Genomic DNA, 6069 nt, shown 5'->3' with positions numbered 1-6069 from the left:
TTCTTTTTTGTGATTGTTCTTCATAATGAAAAGAGTGTACATTTAAAAATTTGTGTCAAACAAATGTTTTTAACATGGTTTTTGAAGATGGTCGCATTATACTACTATACAACCATTGCATGAAATCATTCCCCATATTATATATATATATATATATATATATATATATATATATATATATATATATATATATATATATATATATATATATATATATATATATGGAGGATACTACAAAACGACTATAGGCGAAAATGAACAGTGATTTTGCTTACCCTCATCACCATCCAAACTTCATTGCATGGTCACAGTTGTCCGATAGTGTTTCATTTTTTATTTTTTTACTAATCGGAATGATTTGAAGTTTGGAGCGTGTGTACATCTTAGTGAGGCGCACCTAATAAAAATATGCAAAAAGTAATTCATAAAATATAAATTGATCAAAATACTCCTGTAAATTTTCAGAGGTATTTTTGTCATTTTATATTATGCCAATTATTTTTTTCATATTTTTTTTAGGTATGCCTCACTAAGATATACACATGCTATAAATTTCAAATAATTTGGATTTGTAGAAGAAATAAAAATTGAAATAATACCAAACAACTGTGACCGTACGATGAAGTTTGGATGGTGATGAGGATAGACGAAATCACTGTTAATTTTTACCTATAGACATTGAGAAGAGTTTTCCTCTCTATATATATATATATATATATATATATATATATATATATATATATATATATATATAGAAGATGGGATACGCCGTATCGCGTATGGGTGATCTGTGCGCCATCGGTTTCGATGGGTCGCTGGAAAACCAACGCTCCTCATTCAAAAGGGCAAATTGCGCCTTCTGTAGCTCTGCAACCCTCTCTCCCTCGTGCTTGAATAGCCCTATAACCCTCTCTCGCTCGCGTGGTATGCCTACCTACTACCTCAACCCTCGCGCCCTCTCTCCCACACTCATACGCCATTCCCTCTTCTCTCTCTCTAAACCAGAAGAAATACGCCATTCCCTCCTCTCGTTGTTCTCTCTCTGCATGCCATTCCCTCTCACTGTTCCTTGACCTAGTTGAGCCTCTCCCTCTCTCTGCGCCTCTCAGACGACAACAGAAGGGAAAGCCCTCTCCCGCTCCCTGTCACAGAGGTACGAATAGTTTAAAATTTTATTAGAACTATATTTTTGGGTTTTTTTTTATTTGAAAACCCTGTGATGGGTTTATTTTTATGGGTTATTGGACTTGAGGTATTCTTCAGATTTATTTTCTGATTAATTTGATGGCATTCTTGGTCTCTAAAATTGTATTAGATCTGTATTTTTTGGGTTTTTTGGATGAATGATGCTTAATTTGGAGTCTGTAAAATTTTGTGAGCTTGATTTTGTTCTTAGAAGAATGATGCTTAGTTTGGGGTTTTTTGATGGTATGAGCATGGTTTTGTCCTTAGATGAATGGTGCTTACTTTGGAGGTTTTTGATGGTACGAGTCTTGACCATTGTAAAATGTTGGGGAATTTCTGAGATAATTGATCTCTGTCAAAGTTTCCATCTGAGTTTACTGCGTTTTTAATACTGCAGGTTGTGGTATTTTTTGTTTTTCATGGATACATTTAGATACATTGAAGTTAATCTCCATGTCAGTGGCGTTGGTTATGTCAGAGTTCTTAGTGCAAAATATAGTTACTATGGCTGAAATATCAGAGTCCCCATTTGGTAATGTATGACTCAAGTTTAGTATTGAGTTTTTGAAAGCCGTTTCTCTAATGGGAAAGCTTGTTTGTTGAGTTTCTTGATTCTTCCATGTAAGCTTGTTTGCTTCACTTTTGAAAGAGAGACACACTATTTCTTTATTCTGCTTACATTAAACTTGTAAATCTGTTGAAGTATCTATTTTTGAATTGAGGAATTATTATTGCTACTCAGGTATGGTTAATGAAACCATAATCAGATGGACTTGAGTATTTTTCCTCTACGAGCCCCAATCTAGAGGGAATAATTAAAGAGTTGAGTTGTACTATTTGTTGTTCTGTGTACTTGAACTTATAAATCTTTTAAAGGATCTTATTTTGATTTCTGGAATAATTGTGGCTACAAAGTTATGGTTACTGAAACAATAATAAGATGGACTTGAATACTTTTTCCTACCAGGTCCTTCTACAGGGAGAATCCCAATCATTCTACAATTCATATGTTCTGGATAATTGCTACCTGATTGTTCTAAAAAGCTTTCTTACTTGTGCTAGTAAAAATTAAAAGCAAGTCTTTATGCTGATTTGGTTCATAATGTTGTGCAACCTTTCAGTACTTGAATTTTCACTCTAAAAGAAATTTGCTTGCAATAAGTGAAATGTGTTATATGGTTTTTAGGACCCAAATTTGCACAAAACTCTGATAAGGACCCAAGTTGTTCTTGTATTCAAAGGTTTCAAATTTTGAATATAAACAAGGGAAATAATGGTTGTTTCACCCAGGTCAATGGATTCAAAAAATGAAGCAATGGTTGTGAAAAATTTCGAGTAGCAATAATCAGATGGAAGAAAAGCCCAATCATGAAGTGGATGTTGTAAATCAATCAAGAACTGTACTTCAACCAAACCATATGTCACCAATCTGATCAAAACAAATAAAGGCCCAAGAAAAAACAATTCAACTACTTCACTCTAGGGTCCTTTCCTGAAGGAAAACTCAATGAAATCAAACTACAACTCTCCATTTTGTTCTGCTTAACATGCCTAGTCGATCCAACTCATGCTAGTTTTTACCAAGTCGATTACTTTTTGAATGGGCCACGTCAGACTTGAAATTTGAAGGACAACTAATCAATTACTAATATAACATGAAGGACAACTAATTAATTATTCTAAATTGTTATTGTATTATGCACATCATGTATAAATTGTTATTGTTTGCTTCCAAGCATATCTGATTTGAATAGGCTTATTTGTTTAACCTGCAATGATCGACTAGTTTGGTCCCGATGTTTCATGCGATTTTGTGGTTAATATTTGAAAGAAAAGTTCTTTGTGTGAGTTTTTTTTTTTCCTATCGGTTACTTTAGTATTTGATTATGCTATACATATTTTTTTGACTTGTTCCTTAAAGGAAGATATTTAGTATATAAATGCTTGTTTCTATATGAGAATATAAAAAGCTTATGAAAAAAACATTAGATTTCCAAGATAAATTCATTTCTTTTGTTTCTTTTTTATGAAATTGGGATGCAGGTCTAGACCATTGAACTACACAACGTGTCATCAGGTTCCACAAGTGTCGGAGGATATCAATGGTGAACCTATCCACGGTGCAACTTACAATGCAACTTAAGTACATCAAGCTCCCGATCTAACCTTGGAAGAATATACTATCGGTGTACAAATTGTACTTTTTTCCAATGGCACAATGAATATATGGGAAGGGATGAATTATAATATAAACTTGGACGTCGTGATATACACCAGAACAATTAGTCACAATAATCGCAAGAGCATATTATGGTCAAGCCTGAACTGATAGTCATTCAACAACAAATTATTGATACTTTAGGGCGTATACATCAATTTTTAGTTTTATTGTGTGTATCGAATGCGTTTATGTTTGTATTACTTTTGTTGAAAAGTGTTTGATATGACTAGATAGTATGTAACCAGTTCACTCTCATCAGATTTGAGTATGTAACCAGTTTTAGCAATGGCACCTGAAGAGTCTTTTTTTCAGCTATCAAGATCTTAATTTTTAAAAGTTTTGCCTGGAATAAGAAATACTATCAGTGTTAAACACCAAGAAGGTGAATGCAAGAAAAGGATAATATAAGAAAGGAATACAAAAGGACTATTGTGATGAATCAGCCATGTTAACATGCATAAAACTGGAAGAAAAGAATACGAAAGGATAACATAAAACTGAATCACCCATGTTACAGGCATTGACTGTATTCATATAGTGTTCATGCATTAAACTGAATCAGCCATGTTAACAGGCATTGACTGTATTATCTGCCTCAATGGATCTGCTGGGTAGTGAACAAGAAGACGGGACACAATGTAACTTAATGTTTATGCTTGAAAGACACAAGATGAAGGATGACTTTAAGAGAAGACTTATATTGCAAGAAAAACTCAAGCTGTCTTTGAGATATACTTCCAAGTTCAGATTTCAAAAGTGCCTTTGATTGCACAGTTCAGTCAGGTATACTACCTATCTATGAGCACAAAAAAGATATTTTACAACAAAATATGGAGTAAGCCTCAATATGTCTCGCACATCAGTATTACATAACTATAGAATGCACATGAATAAAATCCACATACTCAGATGACTACGTTTGTCACTTATAAGTCAAACCAAAAAGGACATCACAAGAATGAACATCATTATTGTATAAGTACTGCTTACATAATTGTCTTTTTTTCCCCTAATACTACCACTGACTTGAGCATCAATGAATGGATTACCAGACAAAAATTGATTCTTTGTTGTACTCATTTCCATACAACACAATCACCACATTCACTACAAGTCCATTACAAAACTTCATTTTACCAATAAATGACTCTTGACTGCCCCATTTTCATACAACGCAATCACTACATTCAGCACAACTATGGACCTGCATTCACCACTTTCACCACAACTATGGCTCTTGAATTTTCTGTAAAATTTACTAGATCTTCTGTGGAGCATCTTTTGAACCTGTAACAAAAAAAATAGTCTTGATCTATTACACACTGAAATAGAGGGGAATAGTCTTGACCTTTTACCAAAATGCACAGTAATAAAAACATGAGACACATGGAGAGAGACTGAGGAGCATCTTTGTTGGCTTAAGGGAAGAGACCCATTATTAGGAATTTAGAGAGAGAGAGAGAGAGAGAGAGAGAATCAAATTTGGGAAAATTACCTGATATCATGCAGTCATGAAGATCCACTATTAGCCCTGCGTAACAACAAATTCTAATATTATATATAAGCTGATTTTCCTACCAATGACATCCTGAAAGAGCAACCCATATCTGGTCACAAGCAACATACATACAACATGCGCATCCCTCCATATATACAACATGCAAGCATACATGAGTATATAAAATATTTCATACATAGATGCATAATTGATACACCCCAAGAATTTACAATACTGTTATTCTTGAAATGTGATAGGCAAAACATATATACATCTATTGATAGGACAAATTTACAGTGGCGAGGTCTTACATAGTAAATAAAGAAAGCTAGCACAACAACAGTATCTTCCAAGGTTGATCTTGACTAGCACTCAAAATGAATCCGCAGTTATCCTGAAAAATGTTTACCATAGTTTGATGAGTTTGGCTACTCAGTAAGTGATCATCATAATCCTAAAAATAATCATGATTGAAAGATATCAATATTTTCCAAAATGAGATCTATTAACAGAAATGCATCAACAGTTTCACTTTCAATAAATACATAATTAAGTATAATCCGAGTAATTGAAATGCTTATAACACTTTTAACGGTAGTACATAATTCAAAGGATTTCACAAAATACCCTACTGGCGTCCCAAGTAGGTCACCTATATACCCCATCAGCGTCCTGATGGGTCCACTTAATCCCTATCGGCGTTCCAGATAGGTCCACTTAATCCATGCAGGTCCACTTATACCTCACCGGCGTACCGGATGAGTCCACTTAATCCCTACCGGCGTCCCAGATAGGTCCACTTATACCTCACCGGCGAACCGGATGAGTCCACTTGCATACTTAAATTATTTCTAAATCTCTTTAAACATTCGAAAGCAGCAATATCATGTACTCAACATATCACTAAAATCATTAATATGAATTTCACTTAAACCATTAATAACAATCACTTTATATAACATTTCAAAAATAACCAATCAAATATTTTGGGCTCAAATTTAGAAAGGTAGCAGTTTGTAAAGGCATTCTAGCATAATTGCCAATTTAATATGTATAGAAAAACTCTTATAAAAATTCAAGAATATGGAATTATCACAATTTATGGGATATCAATCCACAAATAAACATTTCACAACAATACTATAATCAATTGTAAAAATGTCAA

General features: G+C 33.7%; 2 long non-coding RNA genes across 2 annotated transcripts; one reads left to right on the top strand and one right to left on the bottom strand.

The window, feature by feature from the left end:
• The first annotated feature begins 766 nt into the window (after window positions 1-766).
• LOC148783731 (uncharacterized) lies at window positions 767-3717 on the top strand. The gene is made up of 2 exons (XR_016045469.1): window positions 767-1153; window positions 3229-3717. It is a non-coding gene; the product is annotated as an uncharacterized LOC148783731 (long non-coding RNA).
• A 510-nt stretch (window positions 3718-4227) lies between these two features.
• On the bottom strand, window positions 4228-5369 carry LOC148783730 (uncharacterized). Its single transcript, XR_016045472.1, has 3 exons — window positions 5216-5369; window positions 4902-4937; window positions 4228-4693 (listed from the first exon to the last, which is right to left on the bottom strand). It is a non-coding gene; the product is annotated as an uncharacterized LOC148783730 (long non-coding RNA).
• Between the last annotated feature and the right edge of the window lie 700 nt (window positions 5370-6069).

Source organism: Amborella trichopoda, chromosome 1 (assembly GCF_054954075.1).
Source record: "Amborella trichopoda isolate Santa Cruz 75 chromosome 1, AtrichopodaSantaCruz75HAP2 v2.0, whole genome shotgun sequence".
NCBI lineage: Eukaryota > Viridiplantae > Streptophyta > Magnoliopsida > Amborellales > Amborellaceae > Amborella > Amborella trichopoda.
The sequence above is the reverse complement of the archived record's forward strand: the minus strand, read 5'-3'. Positions and strand labels throughout refer to the sequence as shown.